The following is an 18,814-nucleotide window of genomic DNA, read 5'->3' as shown; positions in this document are numbered from 1 at the left end:
TTCCCCACTCCTATGTCATGGAGAGTTCTTCCAGTAGGAGAAGAGTTTCAGGTCTTATATTGAGGTCTTTAATCCTTTTGGATGTGATTTTCGTGTACGGTGTAATGAGTGTTGCTAGTTTCATTTTTTTACATGTGGTTATCCAATTTGTCTAGCACCATTTGTTGAAGATGCTGTCCTTTTGGCAATCTAGTACTTTATTGGCACATTTGTCAAGAATCAGTAGCTGTTACTTGACATAAGGTCCATGTCTTCAATTATGTTCCCTTGCTCTATGTTTCTTTATGCCAGTACCATGCTGGTTTTGTTACTGTGGGTTCTTTGTAATATAGCTTTACATTGGGTATGGTGATACCTCTAGAGGTGTGTTTTTTTTTTTTTCCCTAAGGATATGTTTGAATATTTGAGGCTTTCTGCCATTCCATATGAATTTTGAGATCATTTTTTTTTCTGTTTCTGTGAAGAATGATGCTGCATTTTTATTGGTAGTGCATTAAATCTGTATACTAGCTTTGGTAGAATTACCACTTTCACAATATTAATTCTACCTATCCAAGAGCATGGAAGATCTTTCCATCTTCTCAAGTCCTACTTGAGTTCTTTCTGGAGTGGTTTTATGTTTTCATTACATAGGTCTTTCATATCATTGGTTACTGTTATTCCAAAATATTTAACTAATTGTTGCTATAAAAAATGGAACAACCTTGCTGATTTCTTTTTCTATATATTTGTCCTTTGCAACTGATTTTTGTGTGTTGATTTTGTATCCTGCCACTTTACTGAAGGAATTAATCACTTTTACTCATGTTGAGATGGAGACTTTTGGGCCACTTATATATAAGATCAGGTCATCTGTAAATAGGGCTAACTTGACTTCTTCATTTCCAATTTGTATCTTTTTTATTTCTTTCTCCTCTCTTATTGCTTGTGTTAAGACTTCTAGTACTGTGTTCAAGAGCAGTGCTGAGAGTAGACACCCTTGTCTTATTCTCAATCTCAGTGGGAATTCTTTGAGTCTTTCCCCATTAAGTATTATTCGGGCTTTGGCTACTTTATATATAGCCTTTATTGTTTTGAGATACAAACCTCCATGACAATTATCTCCAGCATTTTGATCGTGAAATGATATTGTGTTTTGTCTCTGCATCAATTGAGATGATTATGTGGTTCTTATGATTAAGTTTATTTATGTGGTATATTACATATTGAATGATTTCTGTATGTTGAACCTGCATCCCTGGGATGAAGCCTACTTGATCAAGGTGTATAATACTTTTGATGTTGTTGAAGTTGGTTTGCAAGGATTTTGTTCAGGATCTTTCCATCTTTCCATCAGGGATATTGGCCTGTAGTTTTCTTGTATTTCTGTCTGGTTTGGGGATTAGGGTTATGATAGCTTCATAAAAGGAGTTGGGGATGACTCCCTCATCTCTGATTATGTGAACAGTTTGAGAAAAAATTGGTTTCACTTTTTCAATGAAGGTTTAATAGAGTTTGGCTGAGAAGCCATCTAGTGCAGGACATTTTTTTTTTTTTTTGAGGAGGTTTTTGATTGCCATTTCAGTCTCCATGGATGTGATAGGTTTGTTGAGGAGATTAATCTCTTCTGAGTTTACTTTTGGTAGGTGGTATGTGGCTAGAAATTCATCTGTTTCTTTCAGATTATTCAATTTTGTGGAGTAAAGGTTTTGAAAGTATGTCCTAATGATTCTTCCAATTGCAATGATGTCTGTTGTTACCTCTCCTTTTTCATTTCTGATTTTCTTAATTTAAGACTTCTCTTTTATTTGCTTAATCAAATTGGTCAAAGTTTAATCAATCTTCTTTATTTTTTCAAATAACCAGCTCTTCATTTCATTAATTTTCTAAATTTTTTTTTATTTTCCAACTTACTAATTTCTGCTCTGATCTGAATTTTTTTCCATCTGGAGTTCTTAGAGATGGCTTTTTCTTGTATTTACAATGTCTTTGTCTTTAGGTGGACAGTTAGGTTATCCATTTGAGATCTCTCTGTCTTTGTTATGAAGGCATTTAGTGCTATGAATTTCCCACTTAAGATTGCCTTCATTATTTCTGTTTTATTGTCAAGCAGGTTTTTAATAATTTCTTTTTTATTGACAACTTACATAAGTATAGACAATAACCCATGGTAATTCCCTCTGCCCCCACCTTTCCCTTTTGAAACTCTACTCTCCATTATTCCCCTTCCCCCTCTCAATTAGTCTCTCTTTTATTTTGATGCATGTCATCTTATTATGATGGTACTGTGTACATAGTGTCAGGCACTGCAATGTCATGGATATCCAGGACATTTTGTGTCTTGAGGAGCATGCTGTGAGGAGTGCTTCCCTTCCTTTGGCTCTCACATTCTTTTCTCCACCTCTTCTGCAAAGAACCATGAACCATGAAAGGTGTGATAGAGATATTTCAGTGCTAAGCATATCTCTGCCATTTCTTGGCACCATGGTGCCTTCTGAGTCATCCCAAGGTCACTGCCATCTGAAAAGAGAAGCTTCTTTGACCAAAAGTGGGAGTAGCATTAATATATGGGCATGAACATTAAGAGAAGTGCTTACTAGGCAGTTTGGTGAGCATAATATATACATTTAGTCAGACATCAGCAGATATTACATGCTTTGTCATAGGTTTTCAGTATTAGGCATGTATTTCCACCCATAGAGTGGTTGGTTTCCTCCATAAAAGACATGCCAGCATTGCATCTCTTGGCTCATTTGGCCTGGCTGGCCAAATTTAAGCTTGAAGTGTCCACTATTGAGAATCTCCACTAGTGATTTCTCTCTCTCCCATGGAACTGAAGCTTTTTCCAGCTTTTTGTCAGCTTGTCTACACAGAGGATGTTTTCAGCTCAACTCCAGAAGGATTTCTTCATGAGCTTGCAGCCCAAGTATGTGGAATCTTCAGCAACAGGGTCTTACCATCTATTCCTGGTGGGAAACCAAGAGCCTTGGCAATGGCCTGTAATGTTTTGTGGGGCATCAGGGACCTCCCTGGCCAGCAACTCACTGGAAGGTATCCCATTCCTAGCACTGAAAATTGACTAGTAACAATCTATAGCTTCTGGGTGTTCCATTTGTCTAAAAAGTAGGTTTCCATATGACTTATTCATACCTTCTTAGATTTTGATTAGCCCTCCCTCAACCTTTCCTTTACTCAATATCTTCCTCCTGATCTCACTTAAACCTTTTCACCCCCATTAATCTGTTCTTGAGCTTACATATATACAGTACTATCCTATTAAGTGCCACCTCCCTCCCATTCTATTCCCTTTATATCCCCTTTCTAAATTACTGGCCTCTGCTACTGAATTTTATTCCAACTCACATAGAAGTCCAATCATTTGTAGCTAGGATCATCCACATATGAGAGAGAACATGTGACATTTGGATTTCTGGGCCTGGGTTACCTCACTGAGTATAATTCTTTCCAGATCCATCCATTCTAATGCAAATATCATAATTTCATTTTTCTTTACCACTGAGTAGACTTCTCTGTATAAATGTGCCACATCTTTATTATACACTCATGTAGACATGTAGGCTTGTTCCATTTCCTAGATATTGTGCCTAGAGTAGTACTAAACATGGTTGAGCAAGTTTCTCTCCCATAGTGAGACAAGGCTTTAGGATATATGCCTAGGAGTGATATACCTGGGTAATAGGGTAAATCTCTTTTTTGCTGTCTCAGGAACCTCCACACTTATTTTCATAATGGTTGTACCAGATTATATTCCTACAATTTATTTTCTGGATGGTAACCATTAAGACAGGAGTGAGAGAGAATCTCAAAGTAATTTTAATTAGAATTTCCCTGATGGCTAGGTATTTTAGAAGATTTTTTGAGATATTTGTAGGCCATTTGTGTTTCTTCCTTTGAGAACTCTCTGTTTAGTTATATAGCCCATTTTTAATTGGGTTGTTTGATTTCTTATTATTTATTTTTATTTTTGAATTCTTTGTGTCATGGATATTAATCGCTTGTCAGATGTACAGCTGGCAAAGATTTTCTCACATTCAATAGGTTGCCTTTTTGCTATATTCACAGTGTCTTTTGCTGTATAAAAGCTTTTTAATTTAATGGGGTCCCAGTGGTGGATCAGTGGTTTTATTTCCTGAGCAACTGGGGTTATATTCAGAAAGTCTTTGACAAGACCAATATGTTGATGGGTTTCCCCTACTTTTTCCTCTAGCAGTTTCAGAGGGGTTTTTTTGGGGGGGGGTCTGTTTTTAAGGTCTTTGATCCATTTGGACTCAAGTCTTAGGCATGGAGAGGGATAAGGATCTATTTTCATCCTTCTACAGATACATATCCAATTTTCCCAGTATCATTTGCTGAAGATGCTTTCTTTTTTCCTATGAGTATTTTTGGCATTTTTGTGGATGATCAGATGGCTTTAGCTACTCTGACTTACATCTGGGTCCTCTGTTCTGTTCCATTGATCTACATGTCTGTTGTCTGTTTTTCTGCCAGTACCATCCTGTTTTTGTTACTATGACTCTGTAATATAGGTTAAAATCATGTATAGTGAATCACCAGCCTTATTTTCTTTGCTTAAAATTGTTTTAGATATTTGAGATTTTTGTGCTTCCAAATGAATTTTAGTATTTTTTTCTGTTTCCATGAAGAATGTCATTGTAATTTTGATGGGGATTGCATTAAATGTATAGATTTCTTTGGGTAAAATTGCTATTTTCACACTATTGAGTTTTCCAATCCAAGAACAAGGGATGCCATTCCATTTCTTAGTGTATTCTGCAATTTCTGTCTTGAATGTTTTCAAGTTTTCATTGTAGAGATCATTAACTTACGTGGTTAGGCTTATTCCAGGGTACTTTATTATTTTTGGATGCAGTTGTGAATGGGAGTGGTTCTCTGATTTCATCATCTGTGTGTTGATTCTTAGCATATTGGAAGGCTACTGATTTCTGTTTTTTGTTTTTTGGTTTTTTTTTTGTATCCCACTACATTTCTAAAGTGTTTATCAGCTCCAACAGTTTGCTATATAGAGTCTCTAGGGTCATTTATGTATAGAATCATATCATCTGCAAATAATACTTGATCTCTTCCTTTCCAATTTGTATCCCTTTTATGAGTGTCTCTTATCTTATTGCTACACTTAAGACTTATATCTTATGTAAACATGGGGACTGTAGATACCCTTGTCTTTGTCCTGATTTTAGTGAAAAAGCTTCAAGTTTTCCTCCACTTGGTATTGTGTCGGCTGTAGATTTGTCATAAATAGCCTTTATTATGTTGAGATATGCTCTCTTCCCAGTTTCTTTAGGACTTTTATCATGAAGAGATGTTGGACATTGTCAAATGCTTTTTCTGCATCTAATGAGGTGATCATGGAATTTTTGTTCTTCATATGACTTTTGTTCTGCATTTCTGGGATAAAGCCCATTTAGTCAGGGTGAATGATCTTCATAATATGTTCTTGTGTTATGTTTGCCAATATTTTGTTGAGAATTTTTATGTCAATATTCATGAGGAAGATTGGTCTGTAATTTTCTTTTTTTGTTGTTGTTTTGTCTTTGTCTTGTTCTGTTATCAGGGTGATGCTGGCTTTGCAGAAAGAGTTTCTTTCAGTTTTATGGAAAAGTTTGAGAAGCATTGGTGTTAGTTCTTCCATGAAGGTCTGGTAAAATTCACCAGTGAATTCGTCTAGGTCTGGACTGTTTTTAGTTGGGAAACTTTTTATAACTGCTTGGATCTCCATGCTTTTTATAGCTCTATTTAAGTGGTTAATCTCATCTTGATTTAATTTTGGTACATCCTATAAATCAAGGAAATCATCCATTTCTTTCAGATTTTCAAACTAAGTGTTCTTATATATATGTTATATGTTATATATGTTCTTATAGTATGTTCCTATGAGTTTCTGAATTTCTATTGTAATGGTGCATTTTCATCTCTAATTTTAGTAACTTGTATCTCTTCTCTCTTTTTTTCAGATTTGCTAAGGGTTTATTAATCTTGTTTGTTCTTGCAAAGAACCAATTCATTATTTCATTGATTCTTTAGATTTTTTTTTTGGGGGGGGGGGTTCTGTTTCATTAATTTCTGCCCTAATCTTTATATTTCTTCCTGTCATTGATTTTTGGTTTGCCTTGTTCTTCTTTTTCCAAGGCTTTAAGTGAAGTTGTTTACTTGAGACCTTTCTAATTTCTTAATATAGGCACTTAATGCTAGAAATTTCCTTCTTTTGACTGCCTAAACGTCCCAAAGGTCTTGGTATATTGTGTTCTCATTATCATATGATTCTATGATTTTTTTGATATCTTTCTTGATTTCTTCATTGACATATTCATCATTTAGTAGTATATTCTTTAGTTTCTATGATTCTATGTATATTTTATAGTGTTTTTGCTATTGGTTTGTAGTTTAATCCCATTGTGATCAGATAGAGTGCAAGGAATTATTTCAATTTTCCTGTATGTGTTAACATTTGCTTGTGTACTAATATTCTGGCCTATTTTAGAAAATGTTCCATGTGCTGCTGAAAAGAATGTGTATTCTGCAGAATTTGGATGAAATGTTCTGTAGATCTCTGCTAGGTCCATTTGTTCTATGGCCTCATTTAATCTAGATGCATCTCTGTTTATTTTTCACTGGGATGACCTGTCAGTTGATGAGAAAGGGATGTTGAAGTCAGCCACTACCACTGTGTTTGATGTTATCGGTGACCTTAGTTCTAATACTGTTTGATGAAATTAGGAGCATATGTTAGGTGCATATATGTGTCAGATTGAAATGTCCTCCTGTTGGAGTGTTCCTTTAATCAGCATAAAGTGACCTTCCTTATCTTTCCTAAGTAATGTTGGTCTGAAGTCTACCCTGTGAGACATTAGGATAGTGACACCTGCTTGTTTTCTATGCCCCTTTTCCATTCTTTCACCCTACAATAGTGTCCATATTTTGTGGAAAGGTGAATGTCATTGAGGGAACAAATTGAAGAATACTGTTTTTTAACACAGTGTGCAAACCTCTGTCTTTTGGTGGGGGTATTGAGGCCATTGATATTAAAAATTAATGAAAGGTGTGTGTTTATTTTTACCATTTTTCTTGTTTTGTAGTTCTTCCCATTTTACTTATACTCTTGTATTAACTAGTATTTGAGTATAATTTGTTTATTGCAGGTTTCTTATGTGCATGCTTTTCTTTCCCTTCAGCATGGAGGATTCATTCAAGTATTTTCTGTAGAGATGTTTTGGTCTTCATACATTCCTTCAGCCTGCTTTTATTGTGGAATGTCTTTTCTCCATCTATTTGAATGGATAGCTTTTCAGGATAAAGTAATCTTGGTTGACAGTTGTTATCTTTCAGAACTTGTAATACATCATTCCAAGCCCTTCTGGCTTTTTAAAAAATATTTTATTTTTATTTATTTGATAGAGAAAAAGGAAGAGAGAGAGAGAGAATGGGTGCACCAGGGCCTCCAGCCACTGCAATGAACACCAAATGCATGTACCACCTTGTGCATCTGGCTAACATGGGTCCTGGGGAATCAAACCTGGGTCCTTTGGCTTTGCATGAAAATGCCTTAGCCATTCAGCCATCCCTCCAGCCCCTTTCTGGCTTTTAAAGTTGTGTTGAGTAATCTGCTGTTATCCAGATGGGCTTGTCTTTGTATGTAAATTGATTTTTCTCTCTAACTGCTTTCAATATATCTCCCTTGGTTTGTGTGTTTTGTAGTTTAATTATAATATGATGGTGAAAGGTTCTTTTCTGATTTTGTCTGGCATTCTAAAGGCTTCCTGTATATGTATTGGCAGCACTTTCCCTACTTAGGGAGAGTTTTCTTCTTTGATTTTGTTGATAATACCTGTCATGTTTTTGGAGTGAATTTCTTATGCCTGTACTAAGCCCTGAATTCTTGTGTTTGATCTCTTCACAGTATCCTGAATATCTTGAAATTCCCATTCATCCCTTACTATTAGATTATCTTTCTCTTTGCTGGACTGTATTGGATCTGTAACCTGGTCTTTTAGTTTAGATATTCTGTTCTCTCCTTTATCCATTCTACTGGTAAGACTTTCTGCAGTTCTCTATTTGACTTACTCTGTTTTTTATTATAGTGATTCATCTTGGTATTTTTTTTTTTCATTATTTCTATTTCCTTACTCATGTTTTGTATTGACCTCCTTATTTCATCAAGTTGGTTTCCTGTGTTCTCTTTCAGAATTTGGTTTTCTTCTTTGATTCCTTATATTTATTCATTGATTTCTTTAAACATAGATATAATCATTTTTTAAAATCTTTGTCAGGTATTTCTTCTAAAGCAGTCTCACTGGAGGTCATTTCTGAAGGATTTATAATGTTTTGTGGGATTGTATTGTCTTGAATTTTTGTGTTTCTTGTATTATAATGTAGAGATTTTTGCATCTTGAGTGTATTAGATGCTTGGGTTTTCTAATTGCAGTGTTATTAGCTGTATATATCTGACTTCATATATCTTTAGTGTAGGGTTTAAGGTTCCAGCTACATTTTTTATTCTCCAAGAGGAACAACATAAGTGGCCATGGGTGTTGAGTTTGCCTGCTGTTCAAGTATTGTAGTAGACTGGGTAAAGCAAATTACTGCAAAATTATAAAATTCAAATGGGCAATATAGATAGTCAATAAAAACTGGCACAGAGTATTTATTCAAGCACATAAATCTAGTAAATCTATTAAAGCTAGAGTCCCTCAGGGTGTGTGTCACCCCACACCCTTAATCCTGTCAACTGGGAGGTTGATATTTCTAGTATGAAATGGGTTCCTAGTCAGCCTGGGAGCAATCAGTCCATGACCCCAATAATGACAGAAGAAAAAGACAAAAGCCCTAAAAATTAGGAAACATCAAAGGCAATAATAGTCAACACCAAAATACAGCTTATTTGAGAAGTATACAACAAGCAAAATATATATCATTCAAATGTAATACATAACATTTCCTGGCATGGAAAGAGAGATTAACACTTCCAGTGCAGACCTATGTATCTGGTGTTGTATAAGTAGGCCCTGTTACCTTTTGTGGTGGCTTCCAATCTCACCAATACTGACTGCTCACCTTGTTCCCTCTTGGTGCTGGGTGGCCAGGGATGAAAGAGTTCAGTGAGTTCTCTGGATGTTCACAGTCCTGACAATTGGGATTAGGGAGACTTTACAGGGTGCCTGGAGTTGTAGCAGAGCTGCTCAGCTGGTCCCATTTGTATTCTCCTTTAGAAGCTGCTCAGCTAGTCTGTGATGCCTTCTCCCTCAGGTTTCTTGACTTTGCAAGGAGGGTGATGTGAGTGGAACATCCCCCTCGCTTTGTTTTTGCTCTTGCCACTCTGTGCCCCTAAGCATGTGATCTCACAGGTTGGGGTTGCTGTTGCCTCAGTGGGATTCTGGTCAATTTCCTCCTTTCTGGAAGATCTTGGTCTCTCCTGCTTCTCTGCTGTGTTGATAACAACTTATACACCTTCAACAACTTATACACATTTCAATAGAAGAGTGTATTTTTCTGTGTTTCTATTTATTTCCCTCCCTACACTATTTTTGGTGTGGTTACTTTGGTACCATCTTACCTGGAAGTGGGTTTTCTTTAAAAACTGGTGTACCTGTGTTTGCTGCATACAGATTTATGATTGTGATGTCCTCATATTAGATCATTCCCTTCAAGAGTAAGAAATGGCCTTCTTTGTCCTTTTTGATTACTTTTGGTTTGAAGTCTATTTTATCAGATATTCATATAGCAATACCTGCTTATTTCTTATTTTCATTTGCTTGGAATAGGTTTTTCCATCCTTTCACCCTGAAGAGGTGTCTGTCTTTTTTTTTTTTTTAATTTAATTTATTAGTTTTCTTTTCAGTAAATACAGGCAGTTTGGTACCATTATTTAGGCTCATCTGTGATCTACCCCTTCCCATTAGACCCTCCTTGTTAATGAAAATGGGTCGTGCATTGTGGTGTTAGCCCCCAGTTATTGGTATGATAAATGTCTCTGCAAAACATGACCCAACATGTGACTCTAACATTCTTTCCGCCCCCTCTTCCGCAAAATTTCCCTGAGCCATGTTGGGTTCATTTTTGGTCTGCTTCAGTGCTGAGGTGTTGGGGGCCGAGGTGTCTGTCTTTAGTAGTGAGGTGGGTTTCTTGAAGACAGCAGATAGAAGGGTCCATTTTTTTATGCACCCTGTTAACTCATGCCTTTTGATGGGTGAGTTAACACTGTTACTATTTAATGTTATAACTGTGAGGCTAGATTTAATCCCTTCCATGATGGGGTGCTTGATAGGGTTTGGTTCTTTCTTGTGTTTTGTATTTTTTTGAGCCTGGTCTAGTTTTGGTTATTGTGATTTTCTTCTTGTAGGCTGTTGGCATTGATAGTTTGACCCTGTGGAGTATTCCCTGAAGTATTCTGTGCAGGTTTTGCTTTGTGTTCATATAATCATAGAGTTAACTTTTTATGGAAAGATTTCCTTTCACCATCTATTATGAGGAATACTTTCATTGGGTACAGTAGCTTCAGTTGGAAGCCATAATTTTTTTTTTTTTTTTTTTTTTTTTTAGAATTTGAAGTGTTCTATTCCAGGCCATTCTGGCTTTCAGGGTTTCCATTGAGAAATCAGATGTAATTCTGATGGGATTGCCTTTGTATTTAGTGAATTGTTTCACTTTTCTTACTTTAGCATGCTCTATCTCTCTTTGCTTTCATTGTTAAGATGTGTCTTGGTGAGTTTCTTCTTTGGTCCTATCTGTTTGGTGTTCTGTGAGCTTCTTGTATCTAGATGAGCCTCTCAAGAGATTGTGAACATTTTCTTCAATAATTTTATTGAATAAGTTCTCTATGACTCTGGCCTGGATTTCCTCTCCTTCTGGTCTACCCATGATCTGGATGTTTGGTCATTTTAGGATATCCCACAGTTCCCTCATATTCTGTTTGCATAATTATTTGAGCGTGGAGGTTTTTGAACTTCCAATCAATTTCTTCTGTCTTATCTTCCAGCTCACATGAGTAACTCTGTTACTGAGGGGTTCTAGAGAGGTGTTTAAATGTTTTATTCAACTTTTTTTCCTGCTGTGTTATTTTAAATCATGTCCATCTCTTTTTTGAGGTATTATTTTACTTCAAGGTCTGATTTTCTTGATGTTTCCTGGATTTCATTCTGACATTTGACAAAATCTTCAGTAAGCTTAATAAACTGGTTCTTTTGAGGCTTCTAATGTTTTCTTTAATTCTTTAATTTCTTTAATTCAGTCAAGTCTAGTGTCAAAAGCTATAAGAGATGATTCTGTTCAAGTTCATTTATGTGACTGTTTTTTTTTTATTATTAATTAGTTTTGTACTCAGAAAATACAGAAAGTTTGGTACCATTATTAGGCTCATCCATGATCTACCCCCTCCCCTTAACCCCTCCTTGTTGAAGTATATGGGTCATGCATTGTGGAGTTATCCCACAGTTATGGGTAGGATAAATGTCTCTGCATATCATGACCAAACATATGGCTCTAACATTCTTTCCGCCCCCTCTTCTGCAAAATTTCCCTGAGCCATGTTGGGTTCATTTTTGGTCTGCTTCAGTGATGAGTTGTTGGGGACCTCTGGGTCTCTGGATCTCTGATTTGATAGTAGTTGATTATTCTTTGTGTTGATCCCCTTCACCCTTGTGCTGGTACCCTGTATGCCAAGAAAATAGCACCCTTGTTTGTTTCACCAATTTTTCTTAGTTTCAGATGGGACCCTTTTGAGGTATGATGGGGTGGCTCTCTCCTTAGGATCTACATCTATCTGAAAAAGAGAAGCAGATTCTCCAATGCAGAGAACAACAGACAAATGAGATAACACTTATTTTTTTTATAGGGAATTAAATATGTATAGGTCCTCTTTTAGCCCACAATTAATAGTAGCTGGATAATGGAGAGCAGGCTTCTGTTTGGATATGGTTCTGACTTGTATCCCAGCTCCAGCTATGGGTCCCTTAACACTGAAGGGATCAGTTAGCCAAATCAAGAGCAGGTGGTTCCCCACCATGGCTGTGTGCCACTATTGCACTTGTGTGGGCATAACAACAGGCTATTTGCTGCTAAGTAGGTTAGAACACGAGTTGCTTGGACAGATATTGGTTATTTGCCCCCAGTAGCAAATGTAGCACCTTCTGGCACTAAATGTGCTGTCTGGGTACTTACTCTCTTCCAACTTCCAGCCTTACCATTCCATTTTACATGTCAACCACATAAGGTGTCTTCAGCAGTAGAATCTTACCACTAACTTTTGGTGGGTCATCAAGTACTCGGACTGAAATCCGTCTTTCTTTTACAAAACGTTGTAGGTCTCTCTGATCAAAAGCTCATTGTGGATGATAACCACATGCTGGTACTGGGAGTTACAGGTGAGTGCCCACTAAAAAATGAGGAAAAAGATAACGAATATAAAAGAGTTAGAGAGAGGGGGGGAAAGAAGCTGTAGATTAAGGTCAGTCTTCATCATACCCTCTTCAGTGTCTTGTGGTTCAGGTGTTTCCTGTTAGAGACTGATGATGGTTCAACCATTTGGTCTGCCTTTTAGGATGTAGAATTTTATGGTACCATTGCCGTTTGGGTCTAGATTTGGGTTTCCCACCCCCTCTGTTGCCCTCCCCTCCTTCCCCACCCATCCTATTGTCCAGTCTACAAGATGCTTGCTGAGTATGTAAGGCATCTTGGGTAGATTCAGGTTAGGTGCTGTAGATGAATGACACTATGTGGGGATTTTTTTTTTTTTTTCTGTGATTGGGTAAGTTCACTGAGAATGATCTGTTCCAGGTTCACCCATTTTCCCTCAAATTTCATTGTGGCATTTTTCTTACTGATGTATAGAATTCCAATGTGTAGATATACCACATCATAGTTATCCATTCTTCTACTGATGAACATCTGGGTTGATTCTAGCTCTTAGCTATTACAAATTGAGCTTCTACAAACATGGTTGAGCAAATCTCTCTGACCTGTGGATTAAAGGTTTTAGGGTAGATACCCAGTAAGGAAATAACTGGGTCTGTTGGTATTTCTGTAGTCAACTTTTTCAGGAGACTCCATATTGCTTTCCAAAGTGGTTGTACCACCTTACATTCCAAACAACAGTGGATGAGCATTCCTACTTCTCCACATCCTCACCAGCATTTGTTTTCATTTGATTTTTTGATGTTTGCTATCCTTATTGGGTAAGGTGGAATCTAATAGTTGTTTTAATTTGCATTTCCCTGATGAGTAGGGATGATGAACATTTTTTTTTTTTCATTTCAGTTACTTTTCTTTTTTTTTTTTTTTTTTAATTTTTATTAACATTTTCCATGATTATAAAATATGTCCCATGGTAATTCCCTCCCTCCCCACCCCCACACTTTCCCGTTTGAAATTCCATTCTCAATCATATTACCTCCCCATTACAATCATTGTAATTACATATATACAATATCAACCTATTAAGTATCCTCCTCCCTTCCTTTCTCCACCCTTTATGTCTCCTTTTCAACTTACTGGCCTCTGCTATTAAGTATTTTCATTCTCACACAGAAGCCCAGTCATCTGTAGCTAGGATCCCCATATGAGGGAGAACATGTGGCGCTTAGCTTTCTGGGCCTGGGTTACCTGACTTAGTATAATACTTTCCAGGTCCATCCATTTTTCTGCAAATTTCGTAACTTCATTTTTCTTTACCGCTGAGTAGAACTCCATTGTATAAATGTACCACATCTTCATTATCCACAATGAACATTTTTTTAAGTGTGTGTTTGCCATTTGTATTTCTTCCTCTGTGTACTACCTGTTGAGCTCTTTGCCCTACTTTGTGAGTGGGGTGTTAGACTTTTTATTGTTTATATTTTTGAATTTTTTGTAGATTCTAGAGATTAGACCACTGTCAGTTGGATAACCCACAAATATTTTCCCCATTCTGTGGGTAATCTATTGGCTTTGCTTATTGTATGCTTATCTGCAATGAAACTCTTCAGCTTCATGTGATCCCATTGATAGAGTGACTGTTTAAGATCATGAGCTACTAGGGTTTTGTTCATTCCTGTATCATTGAAAGTACTTCCTATATTTTCATCCAGTAGTAGTCAAGTTTCTGGTCTTATATTGAGGTCTTTGATCCATTGGGACTTGAGTGTAGTGCATGGCAAAATGTGTGGATCAAGTTTCAATTTCCTGCATTTGGTATCCACTTTGTCCAGCACCATTTGTTAAAGATGGTGTCATTTTTCCAGCCTTTAATGTTAGGAGCTTTGTCAAATATCAAGTAGCTATAGTTGCTTGACCCAAAGTCCTAGTCTTCAAGTCTATGCCATTGGTCTATACTCCTGTTTTTATGCCAGTACCATGATGTTTTTATTACTATGGCTTTGTAATAGAGCTTTAGATCAGGTCTGATGATGCCTGCCGAGGTATCTCTTTTGCTGAGGATATGTTTGGACATACGAGGCCTTCTGCCTTTCCATATAAAATTTGAGATCATTTTTTCTATCTCTGTGAAGAACACTGTGGGGATTTTAATTGGATTTGCTTTAAATTTGTATATTGCCTTTGGTAGGATTGCCATCTTCACAATATTAATTCTGCCTATCCAGGAGCATGGGAGGTCTTTCCATTTTCTCAAGTCCTCCTCAATTTCTTTTTTGAGTGTTTTCATTGTATAGATCTTTCACTTCCTTTCTTAACATTATTCCAAGGTATTCTATTTCTTTTGTTGCTATTGAAAATGGGACTATGTCCCTTATTTCTTTCTCTGTATCTTTGTCATTTGCATATAGAAAGTCTACTGATTTTTGTGCATTGATTTTGTATCCTTCTACTTTGCCATAGGAGTTAATCACCTTCAGGAGTTTTGTGATGGAGTCTCTTGGGTCTCTTACATACATAATCATGTCATCAGTGAATAGAGCTAATTTAACTTCTTCCTTTCCAAATTATATCCCTTTTATTTCTTTCTCCTGTCTTATTGCTTGAGCTAGGACTTCCAGTACTGTATTGAAAGCAGAGGTGAGAGAGGACAACCATGACTTGTTCCTGATCTCAATCAGAATTCTTCCAGTCTCTCTCTGTTAAGTATTATTTGGGCCTTAGGAACTTTGTATATTGCCTTTATTATGTTAACATATGCACCAACCACACCAATTCTCTCTATTGTTTTGATCATGAAATGATGTTGTATCTTGTCAAAGGCCTTTTCTGCATGAATTGAAATGATCATGTGTTTTTTGTGTTTGACCTTGTTTATGTGGGGTATTACATTGACAGATTTCCATATGTTGAACCACTCCTGTGTTCCTGGGATGAATCCAACTTGGTCAAGGTGGATAATGCTTTTGATGTGTTGTTGGACTCTGTTTGCTAGTAATTTGTTCAGGATCTTTGCATCTAAATTCATCAGGGAAATAGTATCATAGTTTTCTTGTGGCATTTCTGCCTAGTTTTGGAATTAGGGTGATACTAGCTTCACAAAAAGAGTTGGGTAACTTTTCCCGTTCTCCATTTGTGTGGCAAAGTTCTTCCATGAATGTTTGATAGAATTCAGCTGAGAAGCCCTCTGGTCCTTGACTCTTCTTTTGGGGGAGTTTTTTTTTTTTTTATTGTTACCTTTTCAATCTCAATGAGTGTGATAGGTTCACTGAGGTGATTAATCTGCTCTGAGTTTAGCTTTGATAGATGGTATGCATCCAGGAGCTTATTCATCTCCTCCACATTATCCACTTTTATGGAGTAGAGGTTTTTGAAATAAGTCCTGATGATTCTCCCAATTTCACTTATGTCTGTTGTGTTCTTTCCTTCATCATTTTGAATTTTGTTCATTTGAAGCTTCTCTTTTTATCTTTTGCTTGATCAAATTGGCCACAGGTTTGTCAGTCTTGTTAATTTCTTCAGAGAACCAGCTCTTTGTTTTGGCAATTATCTTAATTGTTTTCTTAGTTTCCAATTCATTAATTTCTGCTCTGATTTTAATTGTTTCTTTCCTTCTGGAGCTCTGTGCATTGCATTTTTCTTGCTTTTCCCGTGCCTCTAGGCGGATGGTTAAGTTATTGATTTGGGATCTCTCTGTCTTTTTTTTTATTATTTTATTTTAATTTTTTAATTTTTTATTTATTTATTTGAGAGCGACAGACACAGAGAGAAAGACAGATAGAGGGAGAGAGAGAGAATGGGCGTGCCAGGGCTTCCAGCATCTGCAAACGAACTCCAGTCGCGTGTGCCCCCTTGTGCATCTGGCTAACGTGGGACCTGGGGAACTGAGCCTCGAACCGGGGTCCTTAGGCTTCACAGGCAAGCGCTTAACCACTAAGCCATCTCTCCAGCCCCCTCTCTGTCTTTTTTATGAAGGCATTGAGTGCTATGAATTTTCCCTTGTGGACTGCCTTCATTGTGTCCCATAAGTTTTGGTGCGATGTGTTCCTACTGTCATTCAATTCTAGAAATTCTGAAATTTCATTTTTTTTATTTCATCCTGTATCCATTTTTGTTTAAAAGTGTGATGTTCAGTTTCCAGGTGCTGTTGGGATTCTTGGGGGTCTGTTGTTAATTTCTGGAAATATAGTATTGTGTTCTGATATCATGCAGGGGATTATGTCAATGTTCCTAAATATGTGGAGGCAGGCTTTGTGATCCAGTATATGGTCTATTTGGAGAATGTTCCATGGGCTGCTGAGAAGACTGTGTAGTCTGTGTATTTGGGATGGAAAGTTGTGTAGATGTCCATTAGGTCTAAGTGATCTATGGTTTTGTTGAGCTCTCCTACTTCCCTGTTGAGTTCCTGTTTGGATGATCTGTCTATTACTGATAATTGTGAATTGAAATCCCCGTTATGATGGTGTTGGTTCTTATTTCTGTTTTATTATCAAGTAGGTTTTTTTTTATGAACTGTGGTGCCCCTGTGTTTGGTGCATACAGATTTATGATTGTAATATCCTCTTGATGGATCATTCCCTTGATAAGTAGTTTGTCTTTTTGATTATTTTTGGTTTGAAGTCTATTTTTTCTGATATTATTATAGCTATGCCTGCTTGTTTTTTATTCCCATTTGCTTGGAATATTGTTTTCCACCCTTTCACCCTGAGGAGGTGTCTGTCTTTCGTGGTGAAGTGGGTTTCTTGAAGACAACAGATTGAGGGGTCTAATTTTTTTGAGCCATCCTGTTAGCTTGTGTCTCTTGATGGGTGAATTACGGCCATTAATATTTAGGTTGATGACTGTGAAATTTGATTTGATCCCTGCCATATTGTGATGGCATTGTGGTTTGTTGTTTTCATGGACTTTGAAGTCTTTTGTGCCTATTCTGAGTTTGGTTATTGTGATCTGCTTCTTGTAGGCATTTGAATTTGATTATTTGTTTCTTCTTTGTGGAGAATTTCCTTAAATACTTTCTGTAGGTTTGGTTTTGTGTTCATGCAGTTGTAAAGCTGAGTTTTGTCATGGAAAGTTTTTCTTACACCATCTATTATGAGGGATACTTTTGTTGGGTAGAGTATTTTCAGTTGGAAGCCATAGGATCTTAGACATTACAGTGTTTCATTCCAGGCCCTTCTAGCTTTCAGGGTTTCCATTGAGAAGTCTGGAGTAATTCTGACGGGGTTACCTTTAATTTTTGAACTCTTGAACTGTTTCTTCCATCTTGTCTTCCAGATCAGACTTTTTATACTCCACATGGCTGACTCTATTCTTGAGAGCTTTTAGAGAGTTTTGGACTTGTTCAATTAGGTTTGCATTTTCTACTACTTTTCTATGTATAATTTCCATCCCTCTGTCAAGCTCCCTTTTCACATCATTTTCTGATTTTCTTGGTGCTTCTTGGAATTCATTCTTACATTTCTTTATGTCTTTGTTTAGCATGGCCAGCTGATTTTTAAGGTCTTCTTTTTTTTTCACTCTCCCTCAAATCTCTTAATTGTCTTTGAACTTCCATTTTCTTATCTATTATGTCTAGCCTAGTGATGGCAGCATCCACATGATTATTGGTCTTTTGTTGCTTTTCTGCAAGTTCTACCAGTAGTTTGGTCAGGATCGCATTGCTCATAGGTTCATTTTGGTGTTCTGATCCTAATGACTCTTCTATGTTTTGATTAGAAATGTTCATTGTAGGACTGGGTGATCTTACTGGATTTTCTTGCATTTGGTTTTTCATGCTATTTCTTTTGCACTGTGGTCTGCCATTGCAGTGTATGGGCACATAGGTGAGGGGATCAGCCTGGGCCCAAGCACAATGGGAGTCTGGTGGTTGCCATACAGTATGGGCTTTGGGTCTCACTTGCCAAAGCCACCTAAGCTCCTGCCTGTCTGGGCTGCTAAAGTTGCCCTGAGCTCTCACATGGTAATTCGCCAAAGCTGCCTGCACTCACCCTAGGAGGGACACTGAGGCTCCAAGCACTGAAGCAGCCCAAACACTGGTTGGAGATCACTGGAATCCAGAAGCAGTCTGTGCTCCCCTACAACAGGACAATCACAGCTAGCCAACACAGCAGACAGGGTGGGGATAGCATCTGAGCTGGTGCAAGCAACATACACAGTCTGAGCTTGTGTGGCAGTTGCAATGGGCCTGGGTTCTCGTGAATGTGCTGTGGAGCGAGCAGTAAGTGAGCGAATGGGCAGAGCAGGCTAAGCTTCCACATGCAGTGATCAATAGGTGCAGTGCCTCCATTGGGCAGGCAAATTTATCAAAGGAGCCTGAGCTGCAATGGGCCAGCAGGCATAGCCTGACCAAGGTCACTCTTTGGCAGGGTAGCAGGGCAATTGCCCCTTTGCTATGAGGCAAGTGGAACTATGTTTGCCTGGGACCCTTTTCCTACAGTAAGTTCAGGAATTTGCT

This window comes from Jaculus jaculus, chromosome 1 (assembly GCF_020740685.1).
Source record: "Jaculus jaculus isolate mJacJac1 chromosome 1, mJacJac1.mat.Y.cur, whole genome shotgun sequence".
In the NCBI taxonomy this organism is placed as follows: Eukaryota; Metazoa; Chordata; class Mammalia; order Rodentia; family Dipodidae; genus Jaculus; species Jaculus jaculus.
This window is presented reverse-complemented; position numbering follows the sequence as displayed.